At 36.5% G+C, this 26,852-nt stretch overlaps 1 protein-coding gene across 6 annotated transcripts in view; it reads right to left on the bottom strand.

Annotated features, from left to right (window-relative positions):
* Positions 1-26,852, bottom strand: part of MLIP (muscular LMNA interacting protein) — a 271,628-nt gene that overhangs the window by 220,157 nt on the left and 24,619 nt on the right. The window contains exon 2 of one of the 6 annotated variants that reach the window (XM_032299721.1): positions 6,650-6,709. The exons of the other annotated variants lie outside the window; for them this stretch is intronic. The gene's annotated coding sequence lies outside the window, so the exon portion shown is untranslated. The remainder of the gene's footprint in view (positions 1-6,649; positions 6,710-26,852) is intronic. 6 annotated transcript variants of the gene reach the window in all.

Raw genomic sequence — 26,852 nt, 5'->3', positions numbered from 1 at the left:
ATTAAATGATAGTGGGAAAAATAAAATACAAAATTATATATTCTTATTGATGTACTTGATGTTTTTGCATAAAATTTCTTATGTATGAAAACTGGAAGAATTTGTCAAAAAAAAAGACTACATATTAGCTAACAGAGTCAGAAATCCATTTTCTGTTGTTGAAAAAATAATTTAAGTGAGTAAAAACTATCAAATCCACAGAAAGTTGATGTAAAGACAAGAAAAGGTGATAAAAATTTGTATTGACTGGGAAAGTCAGAGGTGGCGTAGGGTGATGTTACAGAGAGGAATTGGAAGCTCATGGGAAGAATAGCTGGAAACACAGGAGAGTGGAGGGCACCAAAATCCACCCAACCACTTCAGATGCTGTCTGAGATTGACCTGCCTGAAGCATCCCAGAGAGGCAAGGGTCTTCCTTAGAAGAGATTTCATAGCCTCATTTAGAATTATTCATAATTCTCATTGGTATATTCTTCCTTGTATTTTCTCAAATGCGCTTATGCTGTGGTTTAAGACTTTTGTCATTGCTTTTCCCTGGAAAGAAATAATGATGTAGTTAACATTTATCCTTGGTACAAATCCCTTTATACATTTAGTAATATCTTCGAATATGCATCTAAATCCTTTTTAAAAGAATGAGAACTCTATCCTTCCTTGATTCTGTTTATTTAGAGGTGGCTTCAATATAATCAGAAATGATAATTCTTCATAATTTAGTCCTAATAACAATAAGAAACACATAAGAATTTATCAGGTACTGTTCTCGGTGTTTGGCATGGATCAATTGATTTTAGCCACACATAGTCTACCTATGATGAAGGTACAGCCCTTTCTCCTATTCAGATAAGAAAACCAAGGGACAAAGAAGTTTCTTATCCAAGATTTTACAACTTTGTTCTAACAGAGCTAGGATTTAGACCAATAATCTAAATGAAGAGCCAATCAATCACATGTAATATTGTCTCCATTAAAAATTATGAGTCTTAAAACTGGGAGAACTGTAAAATTCTGCCTTGAGATCAGTTTGTGTCTTCCGTGGTGGTTGTTGTATGTTGGTAGGTTACTCTTAAACCAGGGCATTAAAAGGAGAAATTCTGTTTTGTTTCTTTTATAGGTCTAAAAATAACCCAGTTCTTACTGTATTTTAGGCTGTGCAGATTTTGCATAGTAGGTCTATACTTTCTGTTATTTATTTTAGGTTCAGAGGGTACATGTGCAGGTTTGTTACATGGGTAAATTGCATGATGCTAAGGTTTGTATACCAATGACCCTGTAACCCAGGTAGTGAGCATAGTACCTGACAGGTAGTTTTTCCACCCACACTCCTTCTCCCACCCTCCCACCTCAAGCAGTCCCCAGTGTCTATTATTGTTCACATCTTCATGTCCATGTGTATTCAATGTTTAGCTCCCACTTATTTTTTTATTATACTTTAATTTCTGGGGTACATGTGCAGATCGTGCAGGTTACTTAGGTATACACGTGCCATGGTAATGCTTTGCTGCATCCACCACCCTGTCATCTACATTAGGTATTTCTCCTAATGCTATCCCTTTCCAATCTCCCCACCACCTGCTATTCCTCCCCTAGCCACCCTCCCAGGTCCCAGTGTGTAACAGTCTTCTCCCTGTGTCCATGTGTTCTCATTGTTCAACACCCACTTATGAGTGGGAATATGCAGTGTTTGGTTTTCTGTTCTTCTGTCAGTTTGCTGAGAATGATGGTTTCTAGTTTGATCCATGTCCCTGCAAAGGACATGAACTCATCTTTTTATGGCTGTATAGTATTCTATGGTGTATATGTGCCACGTTTTCTTTATCCAATCTCTCGTTGATGGGCATTTGGGTTGGTTCCAAGTCTTTGCTACTGCGGACAGTGCCGTAATAAACATACATGTGTGTGTCTTTATATTGGGATGACTTATAATCTTTTGGGTATATATCCAGTAATGGGATTGCTGGGTCAAATGGTATTTATATTTCTATTTCTAGATCCTTGAGAAATTCCAATACTTCACTAAACTACTAAAATTTGTAAAAAGTCATTAGTCTTAGGAACAATGAAAAAAATACACATACATATATATAAAGGAAGATTAATATATATAAATATATAACATATTCATATATAGTGAATATATATATTATATCTAGGAAGATGCCCTGATAGGCATCTGCTTGCTAACTCTAGATTCTCTCAAACCTAAACTCAGAAGTAACAATATAGTATACCTATACAGTTTAACTCCCTAATGCTTCAAAAGTTACCAATTACAGAAGATAAAGTTACTTGGCCCAGCGTAATTGTAAATTAACTTCTTTGTCTTAGGTATTCCTGACTCATGTTTCTTCATAAATTTCCTTTAAGAATACCAGGGCAGCAAGCTGACCTTGATTCCCATGGCAGGGGTGCAGTGCAGCAGGGCATTTAGGGGATAGGATAGATATGTTTATTCTTGTAGTTATCAAAGTTTGAAGGGCTTTTGAAAGAGACTTTGAGTCTTATGATTCTTCTATCACACAGTCTTCTTTACTGTGCCAATAAATTACATATGCATATCATAGGCACTGATTGTGCAGAGGGGCAAGCCGAAGGGTGACAAATCTTTAACCATCAACAACTAGCAGTCTAAATATTCACACTTCTAATGCTCCTTTCCCAAAATTAACTAAATCTAATCACATGCCCTGGGTGACAAGTAAGTGTGTACCCATTGTTAGCTCTTGACCCTGGGGATTGAATGATGCCAAACACACAAAATAAACATTTTAGTAAAAATTAAGTGGAGTCTATTGTTTCTCAGTCTCTTAATTTTAAGGCAAAATTATTCCCACACATCTGAATTCTTTCCAAACTGAAACCAATAATTTTTAGTAGTTGGAAAATAAGGGATCATCAATACTATAACCCCAAGCAACAAATATCCAAACAAGAATAATTTCTCAAGCAAGTTTAACTTGTTTCCAATTAAATACTAATTGGAAATTCTTGATAAAACAAATTATTTAATTTGAAGCCATTAATGTCCTTTCTAACTCTTAGATTGTACCAATTAACTTCAGCATAGAATTCTAAAAGCACACAATGAATTCTCTAAGGACAAACATCTGCCTTGAGCAATAAAACTTAAAACAAGATTTTTATTACTATACATACTAAGAAAGCCTCCACACACACATGCCACTGATGTAGTTCTGCCTACCCTCACCCCAGTCCATTTAATCATGTCTGTTTTTTACAAGCTTAGACTTTTTAGAATGAATCCACCTTGGGCAAATTTACTTACCATAACAATATCTGACCTGATAAAGCCAAATGGTTTGAATTGTTTAATGCCTATTTGCTGTATATTGACACCTAAATGAAAAGCAAGAAAATTGAACATATGTACAGAATTAACACCTCCTTGTTAAATATGCAAGATTCCTAATATCTTATTGAAATGCAAAGTGTTTCCTGCAAATATTACAAAAACAAATAACCTTAAACTGGAATTTTTTTCACCAATTAATTTTTAAAGTACACATATCCTCCCCACACCTACCAACACACACACACATTGGTGCAGAGAGTATTAGGAGTACTTAGATTAAAAGAGAAAGAAGGCAATAGAGGAAAAGGGGGATTTGAGAGATACAGGTAAGAAGAAAAAGACCTTACAATTTGACCTTTTGGTTTTTTTGAGACAGAGTTTTGTTCTTGTTGCCCAGGCTGGAATGCAATGGCACGATCTTGGCTCATGCAACCTCCACATTCCCGGTTCAATCCTGCCTCAGCCTCCCAAGTAGCTGGGATTACAGGCATGCGCTGCCACACCCAGCTTAATTTTTTTTTCTCTTTTGGTATTTTTAGTAGAGACAGGGTTTCACCCACCCACCTTGGCCTCCCGAAATGCTGGGATTATAGGCGTGAGTCACGACAACTGGCCCAATTTGACCCATATTAATCCTAGCCCTGCACATTCATTGATTTATTTGACAAACATTTATTGAGCACCCACTTTGTGATAGTCACTCAACCTGATCTCTGTCCAAAACATATATGAAAAGACTGTCTTAAAATTTAAAAATAGATATTAAAGTTAAGCCAGGGTTAGCAGAGGATTAGAGCAGAATTCTGTTGAGGGATGAGTAAGTGCCACCTCGATATTCCCTGTTCCTCACCTCTCTTCTTTCCCTTTTTTTTTTTGAAGATGTCTCGCTCTGTTGCCAGGTGCTGGAGTGCAGTGGCGCAATCTTGGCTCACTGCAACCTCTGCCTCCCAGGTTCAAAGAATTCTCTTGCCTCGGCCTCCCAACTGGCTAGGACTACAGGTATGCACCACCGTGCCCAACTAATTTTTTGTACTTTTAGTAGAGATGGGTTTCACCATGTTAGCCAGGATGGTCTTGATCTCTTGACCTCCTGATTCACCCGCCTCGGCCTCGCAAACTGTTGGGATTACAGGTGTGAGCTACTGCTCCCAGCCTCTTCTTTCCCTTTCATCCTCCCACACTCCTGGGAACAGACAATGACAGGGTCCCACTTTATGGGAGGCTAGTAAGTCAGATTACAGCAAAGGGTTTAGATGTAGAGTTTTAAAATAAGGAAATAGCCCAATTTATTTTAAAGGCACTTTGAGGGCTATTGACTTGGCTATATTATGTGTGGTAAATGGAGAGGATATTCGGCAAAAAACCCTTAAAACATCCCAAAACATTAAACAGAGTAGATGAATTGAATTCAAACAGTGTATTACAGAAAGCTTTGTCAGAATTTGAAAACAGGGAAAAGTGAAAATTAAGAGTGGGATAATCAGGACATAATGAACAGAAAATGTGTTAGGAAGAGCAAGTCATTTTGGAATAATGAAATAGATATTGTTTGGATTGGAAGCAAGAAACACTACAAAAACAAACAAACAAACAAAAACTACATACTGCTAATATAGAAAACAAATGATTCTCTGTTCAGGTCCCTCTTTGCCCTGTCACTCTGATGGTGAAGGAATAGAATATATGTTTCTGTATGCTATTACCTTTTTGATCACAAAGGTGTCTAATGTAAAATCAGGTCAGCTGGAAACGATTTTAGAAATCTCCTAAAATGAAATGTTTAAAATGTGTAGAGGGAAAATAAGTACATTTCAAAGCAAAGACTTTCAAAAGGCAATGGTTTAAAAAAAAAAAATACAACCTACTTGAGAAAGTAATGGGATTGGCACAAATCCCTAGGCAATCCTGGAGCTATAACTGAACTAGGACTTCTAAACTAACCCTTGCTTTATCTTCCCACCCCTGCCAAGATTTTCCTAATAAACTCTATAACACTCAGATCACTTCTTAGTCTTTTACATCTGCATTTTTAATGTTATTACAATACAAGTTGCACTCATGGTTTACACTAATTCTTCACTGCAAACTCCCTGAGGTAATATATTTACTTGTGCCTTCCAATACTAGCACAGTGTTTAATACACAAATGGTCTCATTTATTGGCTACCACTTAAATTCAATTCATATGTTTTACTTCTGGAATTATATAAATTCTTCAAACATCAGAGTCTGGTGCCTGGTATGAAGCCTTGAGCACAATGAAATAATAATGACAGTGGTTATTTGCTTATTTTATCCACTTCACAGTTAGGGAAGAACATATACTACTGCATTTAATTTTCAAAGCAATCCAGTAAGCCGTGGTTTTATTTGCATTTATTGATAAGGAAACGAGCTCACATTTTGAGTAACCAACTCAAGACTACACAGCTGGTTAGTACAGACTAGCACTCAGCTTTCTCTTGATAAAGCTTTGTCTACCGCTGATCTGGTCCTTGTCCTCAAGAAAAGTCACTCAGTTAACTGAGCCATCTCTATTTCCTTGCCTCCAACTCCTTCCTGAGCCAGTTGTGTTTCTACTAATGTGATGAGATACTTGCACAGCAAAAGCAAGTGAGGGAAATGGCTCAGATGGGTGAAATTAACGAACTGTGGGTCACTGTTTCTAGAGTCCCAGACAATTCTACATATCTCAACCCCTTTGGAGCTTTTGTAAGCTTTCACGATTGTCCAAGTCAACTTTGACTTAGACGTGTGAAACACAAACAGGTTTAAAATTCTTAGGCCCCCACCAAAAAAAAAAAAAAAAAAAATCAGTAAAATCTGAAACCTCTGTCATATCCCTAATCAAAATCCCAAGATCTCTCTTTCCTATTTGCCTCCTTCTGATTTCTCCCTAGGGCATTGTTGTGGGCTGTGCATTGATCTTTGTGAATCTTCTTTCTTTATCAATTATATCTATATAATTTTTTCTCTATTTGATTTCCATCTTCATTCTGTGATGGACCCTCCTTCTACCTTTTCTGACTCCCTTTCTGCTAATTCATTGTCCTATTTGAAAACTTTTTTTTCCTCAATCCCATTTTATATCTATCTAGTTCCAAATATAAGAAATTAGAACAATTGTTATTTATATAACCCTTGACTTAAAATGTTTCCTACCCTGATTCCATAGATTTTCATTTTCATCAAAAGATATCCAAATGTAACTGATATGTGTATTAGCTGAATGACAGTAAATGAGATAGTATGATTCTGGTCAGAATATACGGTGGGAGTCACATCTTACAATTCTCAACACATATTCACTAAGTATGTAGCCAAAAAACATCTTACCCAACTGTGCTTTCCTTTCTGTTTTCTCTGCCTCTGGCCCCTTGGAGACATTTAGGAATGCTGGTTGTAATAGTGAAAGGCCAAATTACAACACAGGTAAATAACTTCTCTACTAAGATTTCTTATATCTCAATTGAACTTGTTATGAGGAAAGAGTTGCTAAAATAGGATTCAGGAATGTCATTTAAGCATAAAGCACTTAAGACTTCTGGCAAGAATGCCATATATTTAACACGTAATATTGTCATCTTTATAAAGTAGAGTAGATAACTACAGCTTTCAGCAGCTCTGAAGGTATCTAGACGTTCCAGAGAGAATACTTGAAGCTACATAAGATTTCTCTAGCACATGGTAATTTGTCCTTTCTACTTTTCTACTACTCTCTGTATATTTGTAAAGTGAGTTTAAAGGTATTATACGGGAGCATTAAATTTACTATCTTAAAAATCTTTAATGAAAAGCCTACTTTTATGGATAAAACTTTAGGAGAAATCACTACATGCCTCTACTGAGAGAAAAGAATCTCATTTTCAGTCAATCAAGGCTCAAAATATTTTGAGAACTAGAAAGGAAATAACCATTGTAAAAATAAAACTGAATTTAGCCAGTATAATAGAGTGATTATTTCATTCATAAACCGAAGTAATAGATAACAAAGTTAGACATTTTCCATTGCTCTCTTTTTCTCTTTAAATGTCCGTTAGCTAAATAACCAAACGCTGTTTTTAAAAATCTTAGCCTTTAGATATATCAATAATACTAATCTTGTTATTTATTATGATCAGCAGAGAATTAAGAACAACATTTATTCGTGAATCCAGGGTTGTTCACTCACTAATCATGTGACTTTGTGCTTTCATTTCTATATTATTTTGATAAAGTGAGAAATCTAGAGATGATTATTTCTTTTTCATCCCAATAGTCCAAAATGTTATGAATTTTCATCAAATTTTAATTCACATCCTATTTACTCGACTATTTCCCCGCCAGATATATTAATCTCCTCTCAATTTGGAGAATAAAGACGAAGTATCAACAAAAGTTAACAGCAGTATTGTAACAGTATTATTGCATGGCATACAGGCATGCCTGAGTCTTGCCAGTCACCTAAATTCCAAGGAGTTCTGAGGGATCCACATACACAAAGACAAATCAAAGTAACGTTTTATTAATAATTGCCCAAGCACCAGATTCTCCAGTGAAAGGCTGAGTAAAAGCCTGAATTAACTGAGGCCTAAGCATAGTCTTTTATTTTATTCAAAAAAGTAGAAGCAGTACATTTGGGTTGAAAGCAATAGAGGGAATGAAGAGAAGGAAAGAAAGCACTCAAGCTAAGTAGGCCCTTAGAAAAAGGTCTCCAAATACACTGATTCACCTCTCTCTCTCTATCTCTTTACCTTGAAAATGTACACACAACCAACATATCATTTTCTAAATAATAATATAGCAGATCTACCTTATAGACTTGTATAATTTACTTTTTTGTTATTGACATTGTTAAAACCATCCAGGTTCAACTTTGGAGCTTTAAGCTTGAATTTACTACAGTGGAAGGAGAAGGTAGGTCAATTTCCAGATATCATTCTCTGAATTATCTTATTTTCCCCACTCTCTCTCTCTCTCTATCTTCCTCCAGACATTTGGTTCCTACCCCAACTAATCGTGAATTACAGCAACTGTATTTGAGCCAATATCTGGTATCTGATATTGGTTTGAGGGTCCAATGTCACTAACAATTTTTTGTGTGAGATATGGAAAAGAGAGCTGTCTCTTTTTATCTAGAACAATGTGGCTTCAATTCCTAGTCACATTATTTGGTGCTTCCATTAAATGTCACTTTCTCAAGGAGGATTTTATTAGCATTTTGACCTGAATTAAATGGCCTGTGTTTTATACCTCCCTCTTATAACACTAATCACATAGTTACTTGTTTAAAGACTGCCTTTCTTGTTAGCATGTAAGCCTCATAAAGTAAGCAGATGGCCATAAGGCCATAGAGTATATCAGTGCTGTTTAGATGAAGACTACACTTTCTTCAGACAGACGCAACCCTGTGCCATAGTGCTCAGTTATCAACTGGAATGTTGCCTGCATTTCAGTTCCCACTCAAGTCCTTGGCAGTAAACACACACAACCACACACAATGTCCTCTGTCCAAAGAGGCAGAGAGTGCCTCTTTGTTTTTACCATTGTATCCCTAGTACCTAACGCAAAGCCTGACACCTGGAAGATGCTTAATAATTATTTATCAAATTGAATTTTAAGACTTGAAACAGAAAAAAAGACCGAATGGTAAACACGGGCTTTCTATTCATTTGCCCAATTAATTTTCCTACATTTCTCTTTCTATTCCCCCTAAAATATACACATACACATACATATAATGTCTCTACACAAAGTATAGATTATTTTCTTCCAAGCCTGTGATCCAACATTATTTGCCTCATATGACTACTAGGAAGTCCGAACACTATAACTTAGCTTTATATCGAAAGTTTCAGGGGTAAAGTGGAAGAAAATATGCAAGCTAACATGGTGTGTTATTACAGGTCTGATTTTCTTCTCCTGTTAAATACTATTGATACATTTGTTGAACCTTTAGTCTCTATTTTCGCCTCTTTGTCTCAAACAGCTTGTAAAGGTCTCTTGCATTTCTTCAATAAGACAGAAGCTCTATTTAATGGCAGAGATTTCATACTGTATCTTGGAATTCTTAAAGCAAAACATTTTACTACAGTCAGGGAAAAAAATATATTAATCCAATGTTTAAAACGAAAAAGAAAACGAAGTCCCAACAATTAGTTACCTCAAATGGAAAAAAATAGTGGACTTGCCATGACTGGACATGATCTAGCAGAAATGGGTTAGTATCTACCATGGATGTTGTAAAGAAATTTCTGCAGAAGGAGAAAAGTTTGAGAAGGTCTATATTCTCAGCATTTCGAAGAATGCAGCTTCTGCTACAACAAAAAGCAACTACTATTTTCCCTGAATGCAAATTGGCAGGCATTTTACAAATTTATTAACCCTTATAGATAAAACATGTAATAAAATTTCTAGCAATATAGTTTGTCGTGAGTTCACTGTAATCGTTATGAAAATCCTGAGACAAGTTCGGTTTACTTTTGTATCCTGGGGCAGTAGTCATATACTGTAACTACTGAACTGAGAAATCTTCCAGAGTTCAGATTGCACGATTACAGTTCCAGCCTCCCATCTACTCGGAGCAGCAGCCATATGGAAGAGTTAGGTGTCTGTGTTAGAACCAGAGTTTTGTGGATAAATGCCGTCTCTGGCACCAACTAGCTGTGCATGTCCTTGGGCAAGTCATTTAATTTCTCAGTGCCTTATCTCCTGATCTGAAAACGTCGGATAAAAATAATACCAAAATCACCTGGGCTGTTGTGAGGAGTAAATGAGTGAATAGATACAAAGCGCCTAGAATGTGTTCCACAAAGGTAAAAGCATTCCATAAATGTTCACCTTATGCCTTTAATCAATTTTCTTTTCTTTTCTGTGACTTACTTTTCTCATTTATAAAGCAAAAATAACCCTACTACCTTAGAGCATTGTAAAAATCACAGTAGAGATGTAAAAATGTTTTGGAATATTTTAACTTCTATGCAAATAACAGAAGCAAATTAAACTAATATTATGAACTACTATGAAAATTCTTTTCTTTCATTCTTCCTTCAGTTGAAAATACTGTTTAAACCTTCTTCTTCGCTCTGTAAGAGAAATGTTTCACTAAAAAGAGCTAGGAATTGTACATCAATGTAGACAATAGCGGTAGAAATAAAGGCATTCTTGCTGGCAAGCTTCCAGAGATGGGTTTTAGCATTTTTCTGCATATAGAATATTGGGGCTTTGTCAGTATCACAGAGTGAACTAAAAACACACGACACAAAAATATGAAAGCATTCTCTCAGAAGTAGAAGAGGTCTCTCACTCCTGGGTCTCCTACTGTTTACTTCTGCAAGTATTCCCTAGTGCATCAATTCATAGAACAATCTATCAAAGGTGCAGGGAGCAGAATGACCTCCAACAAAGGGAGAAAGCAACATCTTCCCAAAAACAAGAAAGGGAAGCTAGAAGAGATTAGCAAAAGCCTTATGAATTGTTCCCAAAGGTCTGCTTGACCTTTCACGTTCAAGCTGCTGTACAGCGTGTCCTATTTCAGCTTTTCATGAAATCTTACAATTACTCAAAACTTGGTCAACTGAGAGCTAAAACTTAAAGATGAAAAGGCAAAAGCCATGCACTTAGGTCAACAAAAGGACTGCATAGCTGCATGATGGATGAGTTTCAGTTCAAATAATTCACATAAACACAGCTGATGGGTAGGATGCTTGCAAATATAATGTGTCCACAGTATGATGATTCTAACAAAATAAGCAAATATTTTAAAAATAAAGATGTCATTTTAAAATTTAAAAGTGGCATATAGTTGTTGTTGAAAAGTTTAAAATATTAAAAAAATATATAAATATGTAAAGTGCAAAAACCATCTACATGGTAATAAGTTGCAGATAGCCCACATCACATTAGACCTTAGATTCTAAGCTTCATGAAAGCAGGAATTGCCACATAAGGGTAAGCAAACGAGACATGATCTCTGCCCTCAAGGAGTTTAGCAGGCACTCCTCCTTCAGGTCTTTACTGAAATGTCCCCTTCTCAGCAGTTCCTGATCACATTATAAATTTCCTTCCAACATTCCCCATTTAATTTTTCTCTATGCTACTGATCACCTTTGAATATAGTATATATATATATATATACATATATATATACATATATATATAATATTATATTTAATAATCACATTTATTATGTATTCCCTGCAAATTTTTTTGTTTATTTTATTGTCTCTCTCCTCTCTCTCAAATACTGATTTGCTATGATATTCCCAGAGTTTAAACAGGGCCTGCAACAAATAAGGAAATTAATATTTGTTAACTAAATTAATGAATGAACAGGGACTGAATGAAAACATACTTCAATGTAGTTTTTTCCAAATAATTAACTATGTGTCCAATAAGAGAGGACTAGGTAAATAGATTATGATATTTCCGGAAAATGTAATACTTTGAACATATATATTTCTACATTTACTAGCATGTAAAATTTCTACCATAAGTTTGTTAGATTTTTGAAAGTCACACTCTCAAAACATATATATAACTTCATTTTCAATATATATACACATAATTGCATGTTTATATTGATAAATAATTCCTGCTGTGTGCCCAGGATCATGTTACATACTGGGGACACACAGAAGGAAAGAACTTGCTCAGGAAACAGACATATAAAAAAGACAATGGCCAGGCGCGGTGGCTCACGCCTGTAATCCCAGCACTTTGGGAGGCTGAGGCGGGTGGATCACGAGGTCAAGAGATCGAGACCATCCTGGTCAACATGGTGAAACCCTGTCTCTACTAAAACTACAAAAAATTAGCTGGGCATGGTGGCGTGTGCCTGTAGTCCCCGCTACTCAGGAGGCTGAGGAAGGAGAATTGCCTGAACCCAGGAGGTGGAGGTTGCGGTGAGCCGAGATCGCGCCATTGCACTCCAGCCTGGGTAACATGAGTGAAACTCCGTCTCAAAAAAAAAAAAAAAAAGACGATGATACAATGTGATAAGCACTGTAACTAACATACTTATGTGAATTACTTCTGCCTTAGGAGATGTCTGGCTCCTTGAGAAATGGGTAGGAAAACGTGGAAACAGTTATCTCATTAGAGAAAAAAATGCTTTATACAATCACACTAACTTTAATGGGAATCTGCCAGGGAAAGTGTTATCTTGCGCATGATGATGCAATGTTCTACTTACCATTCAAAAGCAAAGCTATGATTTCTATATTACTCATGTCACAATGAGATCTTGCAAGTGAAATATTGACTATTATTCCTCTGATATCTTTAATCTAGCCCTGAATATGGATGGAAACAGAACAAAAATTCAGTGAATTGCAACAATGTACATTTCTGCTTTCAGTTCACATTCCATTAGAGTGCTAGGTCCAGTACCAGACCGAATCTCAAGGAAACCCACCTTTTGGTTTTTTTGTTTGTTTGTTTGTTTGTTTGCTTTTTTCCTCCACTGTCCTTAATACATGAAAGGAGAGACTCTGAAACTCAATCTGACACAATCCACCCTGTTTGTCATCAGTACAATGTGTCATTTGCAAGTTCATCCAGTATCTTCCATCCATTACAGGGTGTGGAGCAGCTAAGAATAGCTGCAGAACTTGACTCTGAGCTGCTTGCCGGGAAGCACTAAACTTACTGCATGACTCACTGTGGGATGTAAATTCTTGTGAGAGCGCTGATAAAAAAGCAGTCTTTCAGCAAGAGAACCTTTTTAATGGGTTGCTATGACAGCTAAGAACTTCCACCAGTTTGGTGTTTTTCTGAAAAAAAGAAAAAAAAAAAAGCAAACTTGTAGATAGGCCACATTCCTGAGTGCCTGTGAGTGGCACATAGGTACATTTCTCCCTTGTGGCTCAGATAGCAAAGTTGGATGGTTTCCATTAAAGAAAACCTAAACTCTGAATTATACTTTGCTCATAAACAGCACCACAGGCTGAGACAGCAGAGCCAAGGTTTAAACAGCCTGGGAATACTTGTGCACGCTTCATTTCAAGTCATTCCTGTATTATTTATTATATTAGGCACTAGCGCACTTTTATCAATCAGACATCTCAGAATCTCCCAATTGGATGCAATTCTCAAGTAGACACTTAAAAATCTGGAAATAAAATAAAAATCACAACAGGGAAATTTTATTCAACTAGGCACTGTGCTAAGCCCTTTACACGCATTTTCTAATTTAATTTGTACAATAACTCTACAAGGTATATTAGATTATGTTGACTAAATTAAGTTCAGTTACTTGTCCATGGTCATAAAGCTAGTAATCATGATAGCATTCTGCAATTTGGCATTACTTTCTTTCATTTTAATTTCACAACCAACTGCTATGGAAATCAAGAAATTAATATCATGTCCCTTGAACTTTATATTTTGCACAAGTCCCTGTCTATGTAAGTAAGACTATTAATTTAAACTTTATATTGCATTTTCCCAGAATGAGAATTAGGAGGAAAAAAGATAATTTCTCTAAACTGAAAGAAAAGACATCATAAATGCTTTTCATTCTCATATGAAGTTTAAAAGTTGAAAAATATAAATATCATCCCTTTAACATCCAAAAATTATATTCTGTGCATATTCTATTACCTTATGAAATAGCTTATATTTGACTGTTTCATCCCACAAAATGGGAATTCCACATGGTTCAACCCACTAGATAACACAGCGGTGCTTAAGGAATGAATGGGTGTCAAAGCCAGAAAGACCTAGGTGCAAGTCCTCCTACTGCCACTTTCTAGTTCTGTAATCCCGATACACTGTCACCACTCTTAGTCATAGGTCCTTTCACTATAATATGGGGCTAATGAAAGTGCTCACTTTTTTGAGAAGATGATGCACAAAGCACTTAGCAATCAACAATGCTCCAAAATGACCACCATATTTGTTATTCATTTACTTTCAAACTGAGCCAACAATTCCCCCAATCCACATACCTTCCTCTTACAATACCTCAGTCAAAGTAGACCAGCATATTAATATAAGACCTCATTCACCACTATTCCTTTATCCTGTTAAATAAATCTCAGATTCACTTTAGAAACCAGTAGAGATTCAGCTCTGTGCTCTAATTTATTCTCTCATTGTAGAATTTTATATTTATAATTTGTCACAATGTTTTCTCATATTTCTATCTTGGACCATCACTCTCCCCTTTTCAATAAGTAGTATAATTTTTTCCTTATAATTTCTCTCCAAAGAAACAGTGAAAAAGGAGCATTCTTGAATGTGTGCTAAGACTATTACAACTCAGGATTGTTAGCACATTGTGTAAACAATTGTGACAATGTGTGTCCATTTTTATGTGCATAATTATGTACCATTTTAGTTATTTTGTGTAAAAGAAAAACAGACCTCTATCCCTACCTTTTCAAACTTTAGCTAAAACAAAAAAGCTAATTCTCTAAAATCAGTATTATTAATGTAATCTAAAGCTGTCATTACCAGAGTTGCAGAAACAATCCAGGATTTCTCAGTAGGTGGTTGAACAATGGATAGACAAACTTAAAAGTTTCCTTCTTCACTAGGAGTGCCATGATTTTGACAGCGTTTAATGTGCTTTGCTGATGCCGTTGGTCCTGGTCCAATTTATCCAGGTTGTCCTACTGCCATCCAGGTAGATGTTCATCTGAGCCTAAGAGGATCGTATCTCTCCTCCGGGATCCAGTAATTGAGCAAAAGTCTATGCCTCTGATCTAAACTAGGCAAGTCAGAGTTATCGCCTATAATTTTCTAGCTTAATGCTGTTACCATTATCTTTTCTACCATAATCCTTGAGCCTACCTAAGAGTGAGGCCAACATAGAGAAATCAGAAGAAGACAGAAAACAGAGAAGCAGTGAGATGGAGAGAACCAGACACTAATTACATCGTTTTAGCCTCTGAATTCAGCTGTGCCTGAAGTCCATATACATTTGGTCTTCCAGTTATACCAACCAATAAATTCCCTTTTATAAAAGGCAGTTTGAACTGTATTTGTTACTAGCAAACAACAAAAGAAAACATGTAAATGCTTGTCATAATGCTAGTTTATAGTAAGTGTTCTGAATTTTATCAATATACATGTATATAGTCCAACAACTGTGTTTTTAAAAATCATAAACTTTTATGGTTAGACAAGACCATAAAGATCTTCCATTCCTGTTCCCTCATTTTCTAGAGAAAATGGGACCCAGAGAGGCTAAAGTGTTCCTCACAATCAAATTTCTCTTTATTTGCACATCTGGGATCAGAATCCAGATTTTCTTTTTCTTTTATGTCATAGTCCCCTAAAATTATCTACAATGTAGACACTATCAAGATTAATTAAGGCCTGTGAGGGACATTCAAAAGTCTCAAACAGAGGTAAAGAGGAAAAAATGAACAGTCTCCTTTAGGCTAAGCTTAGGTGTTTTGTATTTGGGGATTTTGTACATTTTTCAGACAAGATTAAAGTAATAATCAGTAAGTTTGGGTTGTCCATTGATGTTACAACTACCCACCCCCTGCCTTTGTATTGCAAGGAAAAAATAAAAGGTAAAAATAATATTTGAAGTGGCATATTTAAATTAAAATTATTAAACAATTTAATCCAAAGAACTCATTGATTTCAAGCACTCAAAAAGCTCTACAATGTACTATAAAAAAAAGAAGATGACTAAAACATACTTGCTGCAGGACAGTTCTTCAGATATTATATTTATACTAACACTTACATATTTATAATGTACAAGTATTAATACTAGTAGACGGCCTGCAGTCCAACAAGGAGGCTGTGAGTGGGGAGAAGGGAAAGTGGAATAGAAAACACAAAGGAGATGGAAATAAATTCCTTCCAAAGGACTTGGGGAGACCTTTTGACAAAGTGCCTTGAGCTAGTTTTATGAGTGGGTTGGATTTCAGAAGCCTGCATTGGATATGTTTGTAGGACAAAGACATTCCAGATGCAGCAAACAGCACCAGCACAGAAAGTTCAGAGTATGTTTTGTAAACACAGATGAGCCTGTGAGTTCATGTGAAAGATAAGTGTATAAAAATAGTGTTAGGTGAAGAATATCAGAAGAACTTCCTGTCTCTAATAGGCTTTCAGAATTCACAAAACCTCAGTGTAGGGTAATAATACCATGATGTCCCTACAACTTGCCAGAATACAAAAAATGAACTCAATTCTTTATTTCAACCAACTGGGGCAAAACAACTTTCTCCTCCATTATTTAATGTTTCATCATTAAAAACGTTGAAGTTAGCTATAAAGATACTCAATCAAGCAATGATTATATTAGGAAAAATGGAAATCAAAAACAAAAAAACTCAAATTATAAACAATCCAAATGTCTAGCAGCAGACTGTTGAATTATAATATCCAAACCATAGAATACTCTCCAGACAAATTAATATTGTGAAGAATATTTAATGAGAACAATGTTCAAATATGCTGTGAACCAAAAAAGAGTACTAAATACTATATGCAGAATCAATTTATTGTGTGCTAATGTGTATATCTGTACATGAATATGTATGTGTTTGTATAAAGCAAGATGATATGGCAAGGCATTAGTCATGGTTATTGCCAGATGGTAAGGTAAAAAATATTATATCTGTTTTCATTTTCCTTCCATTGATTACTTGTGCGTTAAGCCTTTACTATAGAAATATGTATTACTCTTATAAAGTAAAAATAATATGTATATGTATATATTTATGTATGTACAAGGCTTAATCCTTTACATGAGGGAAAGTGAATTTAAAGTAGACACTAGAGCTTCAGATGTTTACTTCAAAAGAAAATTAATAAATCAATGAATGGACGTTATTTTTTTCAGTAACAAGAGCTCCCATGTGAAAAACGCTCTCTACCCACTATGCAGTGTAATCAACTTAAATTTGTTGTTTAATTCTGAGACAATTATTAAACTGTCATCAACATTTCAACCAGAGTACATACAATGTTGAACTTTAGTATAACAAAATTTTACGTAATATATTTTTAGATAACCTGAAGAAAAGGATTAAAGTCTTTAATTTCCTTTGGACATTACTTCACTATGACATTCCAAACCTATGTAATGATTACTTCATTGCAAATACAAATAATTTACATTCAATTATTAATTATATGCAAGATGTAAATTATAGAAGAGCTCAATTTATATATTGTGAATAATACATTAAAGATAAAACTTAGAGTTGAAGGTGGGGGGTAAATAGTGGTGTTTAGCTGAGCATACAGAACCCAGCTGTTAGGGTAAGAAAGCATCTCTACATTATAAAGCTGTATCTTAATTATGCGTGACCCTATTACTACAAGTAAATAGGGTGTTTCCCAATTTGCTTCCTTTCACCTAACATTTATCTTAATGAGTGATGAAGAGCAAGTACTGTTGATTGTAAAACAAATACCGTCAGCACCAATTTAGCATGTGTGTTAGTATTTCTGCAGCTTAATAACGAACCAGCAATAAGTGACATCAGGACTTACTCATGACACTAGACCACTGACCCCGCAGAAGTGTGAGCACACAGGTGGGTTCTCATTTACAAAACGATTGTTCAGCTATGTTTCTGCTTTTCCGCTCTTTATATAAAGCAGATGCTTTCAGCCTTCACTGTGTGTTGGAAGGCCTGAGGAATATTGTTTAAATATTGATAACAGGGCCCTACCCACAGAGATTAGCTTTCCACTGATCTTTGGTGAGCTCCAGGTATTTCCTGAAAATCCTCAGAGGATTCTAGTTCATAGCTAAAGTTGAGAGCCCTGATTCGGTGTTAGGATTATGTATATCCACATTCAAGACATTACTGTCTTACCTTTTTTAAAAAACAAATTTTGTAATTTTGTAATAGTACTACATAGACTTTCAAGGAAAGTCTAAAAGGAGCCAGATGACCTAGGAAAGTATCAGCATTTTTATTTCAAGTGTGCCACCCACTCTCTCTGTCTCTGATGTCCTCTCAAGGCCAACCTTCAGGACTGAGTCCTAATTGTTGCGGAGTAGGTTGCAAACACCAACAATTCGGCTCTACTTAGAATTTCAGCAAGGGGGATACGATCTAAAACTCAGCCAATATAAGACTCCTCCCCGTTCTACACTCCATCACTAACAACTGTCACCAGTCTATTCTCAACCTCTACCCACAGATACTTCACACATAATAATATCACCAGAGGCTCAGGTCAGAGCTTTTATCTGTGCCCTGTGGAACCACTCTGCTCTTGAGGGGAAACATATATTTAACCTATGCCTTGATCATTCCTTTTAGTTCCTCACCAATAACGGATGGCTGCCCCTTCCCTCAATGGCTTCCTTTTCCATAAACCTCTTTCTAACAGAGTAGATTGAAGCCAGTTGCAATTATGTTCCTTCATGAGCTCACGCCCACTGGAAACTGGGTGCATATACAAGCACCTGCCAACCCCCAATACCCTTTACAATCATTGTTCTCCGCCATCTCTGAATAACCTCTGTTCTCTCAAAATGCACATTCAGGCCAAGCACTGCATCTTCCCAGCCCTGTATCTGTCATTGCCTGGCTACAGGACCATCACCCATTTTCCATAATGACTTCAGCATCTTACTTCTCAACTCATTCCTTTCTCTATCCCTTTAGTATGAGTGCTGATAACCTTTCCAGAACCCTGGCCTCAAAGTAGAACCTGACCTTTTCAGCAAAGATGGCTTTTATTTCCATTGTACTTCAGCCACCTACTGACACACATCACCATCCTCAGACTCTCACTGGGAACAGCTCTTCTCTCAATGCCTAAATCTAGAAATATCTCTCCCACAGTACCACCTCCCTTCTCAGGATACTCTCATGGTCTTTTTACAGAGTTAAGCTCCCTCAAAGACAGGTCCCATGCACTGCTCCCACTCGCTCATCAACCACTTACTCTATAATTCCTTGGAAGGTGTATAGCTAATTAAACCAGTAGAGAAGTTAAGAGCACAGTGCTGAGTTTAAACCCTACATGTAGTACATTTTAAGATCTTGGAAAAAATATTTCATTTCTGTAGACTGCTGGAAAGGGGGGTCAATGAAAACTTCTGCTTCATAGCCATTGCCATTGCTGTAAGGCTTAAATGATCTAATGTAATCCATGTGCATAGCACGGTAACTGTCACACAGTAAACTCTTTTTCTAGCCTCTTATTAATATTAGTCTTCATTTTTATCTGGCTTTTACACCCACAATCATTTGGTGCTGCTTAGTTGAAGTTTAACAGTGACATCAAGTCAATAGATCAGCAGATCTTAATCCTCTCCTGTCTCCAAAGTTCCATTCTTGCTGGGTTCTGCCTGACTGCATTGTCCTACTTCCCTGCTGCTTACTCTCTGCCATCATAGTTTTTCACTTCAACTTTCAAATGTAGCCATTCTTTTTCTATAGGGGTACTTATTCCCTCTATTAGTTAAAATTATTAATTGCATGCACTTACTGTTCTAGCTCCAAGTTTGCATTTCCAGTTCTCTGCTGGGATTAAATTAAATTGGCAGAAGCTCAGGCTAAGTGCCTGCAACAGAATTTGTCTCATATCCGTTCAACTTGCTCCTCCACAACAAATGGGAGAATCATCTTCCTACTCCAGGTTTCTATCTCTGATCCCTCTATCTTCCTCTCTCTCTCAGTAGCCAGTCAAGTGTCAAAACCCACAAATGTTGTTTCTGTAACACCCATCTTCCTTCCATTCACTGAATATATCTTTTGTTCAATTTCCAAGCACCTGTCTCAAGTGAAGTTTCCGATCCACCTACCATGTAACTTTGACACTGACCAAGAATTACAGCTTCAAATAAATCATTCAAGGATTATGAATATCCTGGTCATGAATAACTTTCGTGTGAAAGGCTCTGCAATTATCTTAAGTGCTATAAACTCTGTTTTATTACTATGTTTCCAAATATTAGAGTTATTTGGATTGTATATAGATCAGATAATTTCGTTTTTTCCTTTTAACCTAATATAAAGCACTTCTAAACTTTCAGCCATTACTATTACTTTTCTCCCTCAGTGAGCGCCAAATTAGCTCAATTATAGTTAATTTGTAAGTTCTGACAAACAAGGCTATCTCAAGAGCAAGCAGAAAAATGTCTGAATGACTAGATATGATTTCGAGGGACAAGAAATTTCTTTTTCCCTGGCTAATTGGCAATAAGGTGTCATAGCCATGGTTTATTCTTCTGTGATCATGATAGTATTTGAGGAAATAAACAACATTTATAATAGTGAAATAATGAACACACTCTTAATGTCAAATAAAAGTGTATTATTTAAATGAGGTAGGGAACAGTTGTGCAATACAAAATCATGGAGATATTAAATATGGCTTATCAGCATGTTTAAAGGTAGAAAATACCATCATACATTAAGAAAAGATACAGTTTGAAACTTGCACACAGGATAGTTTCATTTCTTTATATGAAGAATGTATATTGAGAGTAGCAGAAGAAATCTTAGAGAGATGAGACTGTGGGAATATTTTTCTTTTGTTTAACTTCATTTTCTATACGTATTAAATTACAAAGAAAAATGAGTTTTCTTATCAATTGAAATAACAGTCCAAAAAAAGTAATGTCCATCTCTTTAAGGATAGCCTTTGTTGGTCAGATTTAAAGTTAATGTAAGTTAGGTTATTCAACATTTATGGAAATGTTTTAGCATATTTTAATGAACCCTCTGGGGAAAAGAGATACATGTTTCTGAAGACACTGGAACTCAGGGAAATATACCCACCAGTGGCTGGGCTGATCAAAGGAAAGGGAGAATAAAAATATCATCTTCCCCACTGAATTTGCTCATACCTAACTAGAGCCTGGTACCAACAACTAACCTTAAAGAAATGTAAAACTAGAGGTCTGTATTAGTTCATCCTCATACTGCTATAAAGAGCTACCCGAAACAGAATAATTTATAAAGAAAAAAGTTTAATTGGCTCACAGTTCTCATTATTTTACTACTACAAAGAACTACCTGAAACTGTGTAATTTATAAAGAAAAAAGAGTTTTAATTGGCTCATGATTCCACAGGCTGTACAGGAAACATAGCTGGGGAGGCCTCAGGAAACTTACAATCATGGCAGAAGGTGAAGAGGAAAGAGTTACTTTTACATGGCCAGAGAAGGAGGAAGAGAGTGAAGGGGCAGATGCTACACACTTTTTAACAACGAGATCTCATGAGAACTCACTATCACAAGAACAGCAAGGGGAAAATCCGCCCCCATGATCCAGTCACCTCCTACCAGGCCTCTCTTCCAACACTGAGGATTCAAATCAACATGAGATTTGGGAGGAGACACAAATCCAAATCACATCAAGGTCTCTGCTGAATATGCTGTTATTCTCTTAACATTCATGACATTTCTATCAGCATTATAAAATAGGTAGTGATGATTCACAAGAAAATAAAATTTACATTTTTGCCACTAGCATGTTCATTGAGAAATGTAAAGCTAAATTTGATTCTAAATTTGATCATGCACGGTGCATCACCATTCCTCAGGAATTTCTTTTTTTGAAACAGAGTCTCACTCTGTCACCCAGGCTGGAGTGCAATAGCAGATCTTGGCTCACTGCAAACTCCACCTCCTGGGTTCAAGCAATCCTCTTGCCTCAGCCTCCTGAGTAGTTAGGATTACAGGCGCACACCAACATGCCTGGCTAATTTTTTGAGTTTTTAGTAGAGACAGGGCTTTGCCATGTTGGCCAGACTGATCTCAAACTGCTGACCTCAAGTGATCTGCCCACATTGGCCTACCAAAGTGCTAGGAAAGTGACAGCATTTGACCTAGGAAAGTATCAGCATTTTTGGATTACAAGCATGAGCCACCATGCCATGCCCATTTCTCATGATGCCTACTGAGGAAGGAGGTATCATACAACATTTTGAAGCCAAATTGAAAATAACTATGATTAACATAAATATAACGTATAAAATAAAATTATAGAATTCCCTATCTATCAAATATCAAACTTCAATATTTCAATAACCAGAAATTTTACTCTGGTTCTGCCTACTGCAAATTGAAAGCAAACTGATACGCTTCAACCAGTGCTAGAGAAAAACCTTTAGATACAATTTTCAAGAAAGAGCTCTTAGTTCCCTGAGTCCTTTGCATTGGTCAACCCTTGCTGTTGCTTTCTAATACATGTGGCATTAATTTCACTGCCCTAACACCCACCTAAAGGCATAGTCAAAGTAAATTAAGTAATGGTTTTAGAGTAAACTTTAAGGTCTTCTTTTGAAATAAGGTGATATTGAGGGAAAAAAGCCTACCACCACTGCCACTATTGGAATAGATTGCTTTCAAATATCTAAAAATGGCAAAAGCAGCCATGTGTGTGACCTACCTACATGCTTGAACAATAATGAACAAGGGCTTATTTGCTTGAAATATTTCCTAAACATTGCATTCTTTCAAAACCAAAAAGACCTTAGGAGTATTTTTAAATAGTATTGAGAGATCTTGGGACACAGAGTGCCCCATTTGGGCCAGAGCAATCAGATTTATATAGGAAAGGAACGTGTTGCCACATCACACAAATAACACCCAATCCATCATGCTTAGAGGTGGCAACTCAAGGCAAATCAGTGGAGGACAGCTGCTTTACATTCTGTTTCCATTCACTCTTGAACTGTGGCAGCTTTTAAAATTGATTGTGGCTTTTAATTCTTGAACCAGAAACCAGAGACCATGGTAATTGGCATATTTCTCGAATTTAAGGACTAAATACTTAGATGACCAGACTATTTACTGTGTTTGCTATGAATCACTGAGTCTATACCAGCAACAGAATAAGTGTTCTTTTTAAAAAGTCTGAGAAATTTGGCTTGTATCCTATTTGCAAAGGAATAAAGAAGCACTAAAGTCATCATTTCTGGTACTCTTTAAGATAAATAGGAAACCACAGTTTCCCATAGATTTGACCCACCTTGGTTCCACAACAAACACCCTACTCCAGTCAACCTTTACCTCACACGTTTGAGCTGAGAAAGCCTCTGTCTCACTCCTTGGTTGCGTTTTCTCCCCATACACTGTCACCACGACACATTTTCTATAATGCCTCTTTAGCATTTTGGTCTCTTGACATTCCCTTAAATTAGTTAAGACTGTGGGCTTCCACTACTGGATCATTGTGTCCTCCATGTAACCCCTAAGTTCTTTCACATGCTAACTCCTGTCACTAATTGGCATCATATTCCCTCATTGTAAGAGAGTCCCCAGCCCATTTCTGTACCAGATTTAATTCACAGTGTTAATTCTGAGCAGGCTGATTACCCTGGCTCAGTTAGCTTTACATAGAAGTGGGTAGAGAACATACTTGGCACAAAACATCAAAATCATCAGGCTGTGGGTGGAGTAACTTTCCTTAGAGAGGGTTGAGGGTGGCAAAAATGAAAACATGTAGGATAAATCAAAACACCAAGAGAAATTACATAGATGACATGCTGTGTTAGCGTCTTCATTTCAGCTCAGCTTTTCAAGATGGATTATTTCAACTCATTACATCTTAACTAGCCACAAGGGGAATAGATAACAGTGCTCTTATTAACTTAAAACATCATTTTTTACTTTAAAACAGTTACAAACATATCATGGTATAAAACACAGTATTCACATTCATTTGTTGATATAAAAGGCAGACATTCTCTGTTTTTTGTTTGTTTGTTTGTTTGTTTGTTTGTTTTTTAAGATGGGGTTTCACCATGTTGGTCAGGCTGGTCTTGAACTCCCAAGCTCAGGTGATCCGCCCGCCTTGGCCTCCAAAGTGCTTGGATTACAGGCGTGAGCCACCACGCCCAGCCAAAAGGCAGACATTCTCTAAGAATTCCCAGATTGGAATAAGACAGCATCAGGCTGTACCCAAGTTCTTTGGAGAACTTGTTCCCACTCCTCTGACTTACCTGCTAAAAGGGAGGAGCACTGGGTCTAAAGAAGGTTTGAGGATGTTTGTAGGAGTGTCAGGAGGTGCTGCGCTGGCAGAAATCCCAGAGTGAATGAAGAGTAAATCTCTGAGAGTCTTGAGACTTTTGCCTACAGTTTATCCTAAATAGACATAGCTGTATCTAAATCTTCCCAAATGTCCCCTTATCTTGCTTTACATTTCATGTTTTCTTTACTACTTCTGCTTCCTTCCCTACCTCCCAAGTCAGCAAAAATTCCATTACTAAGTGATGATAATGATAATGACGGTGGTTGCAGTAGTAAGGAATAGATTCCTACATTTCCAAATTCCAAGACATTGTGATATACATTATTCAACTGATGTTAGCTTTATTAAGGAGGAACTTTATTTCTAATTTACCCATGTGCAAATTGAAAGAGAGATTAGGTACATTGTTCCTGGTGATGATAGTCTTATGACTCCGGATCTGCTGCCCTTTCACTCTCAGACTTCGTCTACAACTCCTCTGTCCTTTGTTTCCTCAAAATGCTTATCTCGTGTCACAGAATACTGGTTTACAGATGTTTGTAAATGTTCTTATGTAATTTCACATTTTATCCTAATTAGACTGTGACTTTCTGGGGATATACCTTCTGTTGTCATAGAATCATGACTTTAAAAAAATGTTTGGTACCCTAAAATCAGTTGCTAGGGAAACAAGCTGAAAGCTCAGTTATAAATCTGTAAATGTGTCTATTAAAATCAAAGAAGAAAAAGGTGGAAGGAGAGAGAAGGAAGAGGAGGACAAGGAAGAGGAGAATGTAGAGCAGGAGAAGAAGAAAGCAGATCAGAACTGCTACGTCCCTCTTCTACCTGTCCTAGTGAAAATCCCAAGAGATGCTTCAGGTAATAGGAGAACTTAGTGCAGACAACATTTAGGGAGAGTCTTGTCAGTTTTAGTCATAGAAAGGCTATGAGTAAAAGCCAAAAACTGCATAGACTGTTTGGAAAGAATTTGTTTGGAAAACATTTACAGCATCTGGATAGAGTACAGAAAGAAAAGATAAATTGTAGAGGTTAGGAAAGTCAGGTTCACATTTCCTACATCACTCTTCCCCTAAGCCTGGGCAACACAGCACGGAAAAAGACATCCATTGTGTGGGGGAATGAGAGTAAAGTGAAAATCTGACTTTGTCTCAGACCCCAGCATCAGGATTGCCCCAGTGAAACCTAATACTAGGCCACCCCATAATCTCAGGCTGAGATGCCAGACTAACCTTCATAGCCCCAGGGTCCTGGTCAGCCCCTGTAGACTTAGCCTTCAGGTTAGCTCTGTAGACCCATTCAACAGTCCCATACAGTTGGACCCTACTGTTAGAATGGCTCATGTGGACACAGGATCCAGGCCTACCCAGTGGACCAAAGCTTCAAGTCTAATCCCATGGACCCAGGTACCAGGGCAGTCTCTGTAAACTCAGTCACCAGACACACTAGCCTGCTGACCCAGGCACCAAGCCAGCCTGCACAAAGACTACAGTAGCAAGCCTATCTGTGTACAGGCTTGATGTTCCACCCCAAAATCCCTGGACAATATGACTGGTAAAGAACTTTCACTGACAAAGCCAGTCTGTGATGACTAGAAGAGGCATCTACTTCTTCAAATGTGCAAACACCAATGAAAAACCACAAGAATCATTTTAAAAATTAAAAACACATTTTGTTCCACCAAAGGAACAAAAAAAACACCAAGTCTAAGGAAGGTAACTGAAACTTAAAAATCGAGATCTATGGACTGCCTGACAAAGAATTCAAAATAATTATGCTAAATATAGAAGCTGAATGAGCTATAATACAGATAGATAACCAAACAAAATCAGGAAAATAATATATTAATAAAATTGGAAGTTTAATAAAAAATAGAAACCATAAAAACCAAACAGAAATTTTAAAATTGAAGAACACAAGGATAGAACCGAAAAATTTCACAGAAGTCATCAACAACAGATTCAGTCAAGGAAGAGAAAGAATCAGTGAGCCTATACAAAAGATGGGTCATTTGAAATTACCCAGTCAGAGGAACAAAAAGAAAAAGAAAAAAAAGAGCAAAGGCCTATGAAACTTGAGGGACACCAGAAAGCAAAACAATGTGTGCATTATGGAAGTCCCAGAAGTAGCACAGGCAGAGAAAGGAGAGAAGAGCTTATGTAAAGAATGACAGAAAACTCCCCAAATCTGGAGAGGGAAATGAACATCCAGATCCATGATGCCCAAAAAAATTCAAATAGATTAAATAATAAAGAGATCTTCACTGAGACATAATTAAATTCTCAAAAGTCATAAATAAAGAGATCAATCTTTTAATGACAAAGTCTCTCAACAAATTAGGTATAAAAAAATGGACCTCAACATAATAAAGGTTATGTGACAAACCCACATCTAACATCATACTCAATAGTGAAAAACTGAAAGATTTTCTTTTAACATCAAGAACAAGACAAGGATGGCAACTCTTCCCACTTCTATTCTATATAATATTATAAGTCCTAGCCAGAACAATTTGGAAAGAAAAAGAAATAAAAGATATTCAAATCAGAAAAGAAGTTAAATTGGCTCTGTTTGCAGATGATGTAAGCTTATGTGTAGAAAACCTGAAATACTCCAAAAAAAAAAGAAAAAAACTGTTAGAA

This window comes from Sapajus apella, unplaced genomic scaffold (genome assembly GCF_009761245.1).
Source record: "Sapajus apella isolate SASKATOON/1434 unplaced genomic scaffold, GSC_monkey_1.0 scaffold41, whole genome shotgun sequence".
NCBI classification, from domain to species: Eukaryota; Metazoa; Chordata; class Mammalia; order Primates; family Cebidae; genus Sapajus; species Sapajus apella.
The sequence above is the reverse complement of the archived record's forward strand: the minus strand, read 5'-3'. Positions and strand labels throughout refer to the sequence as shown.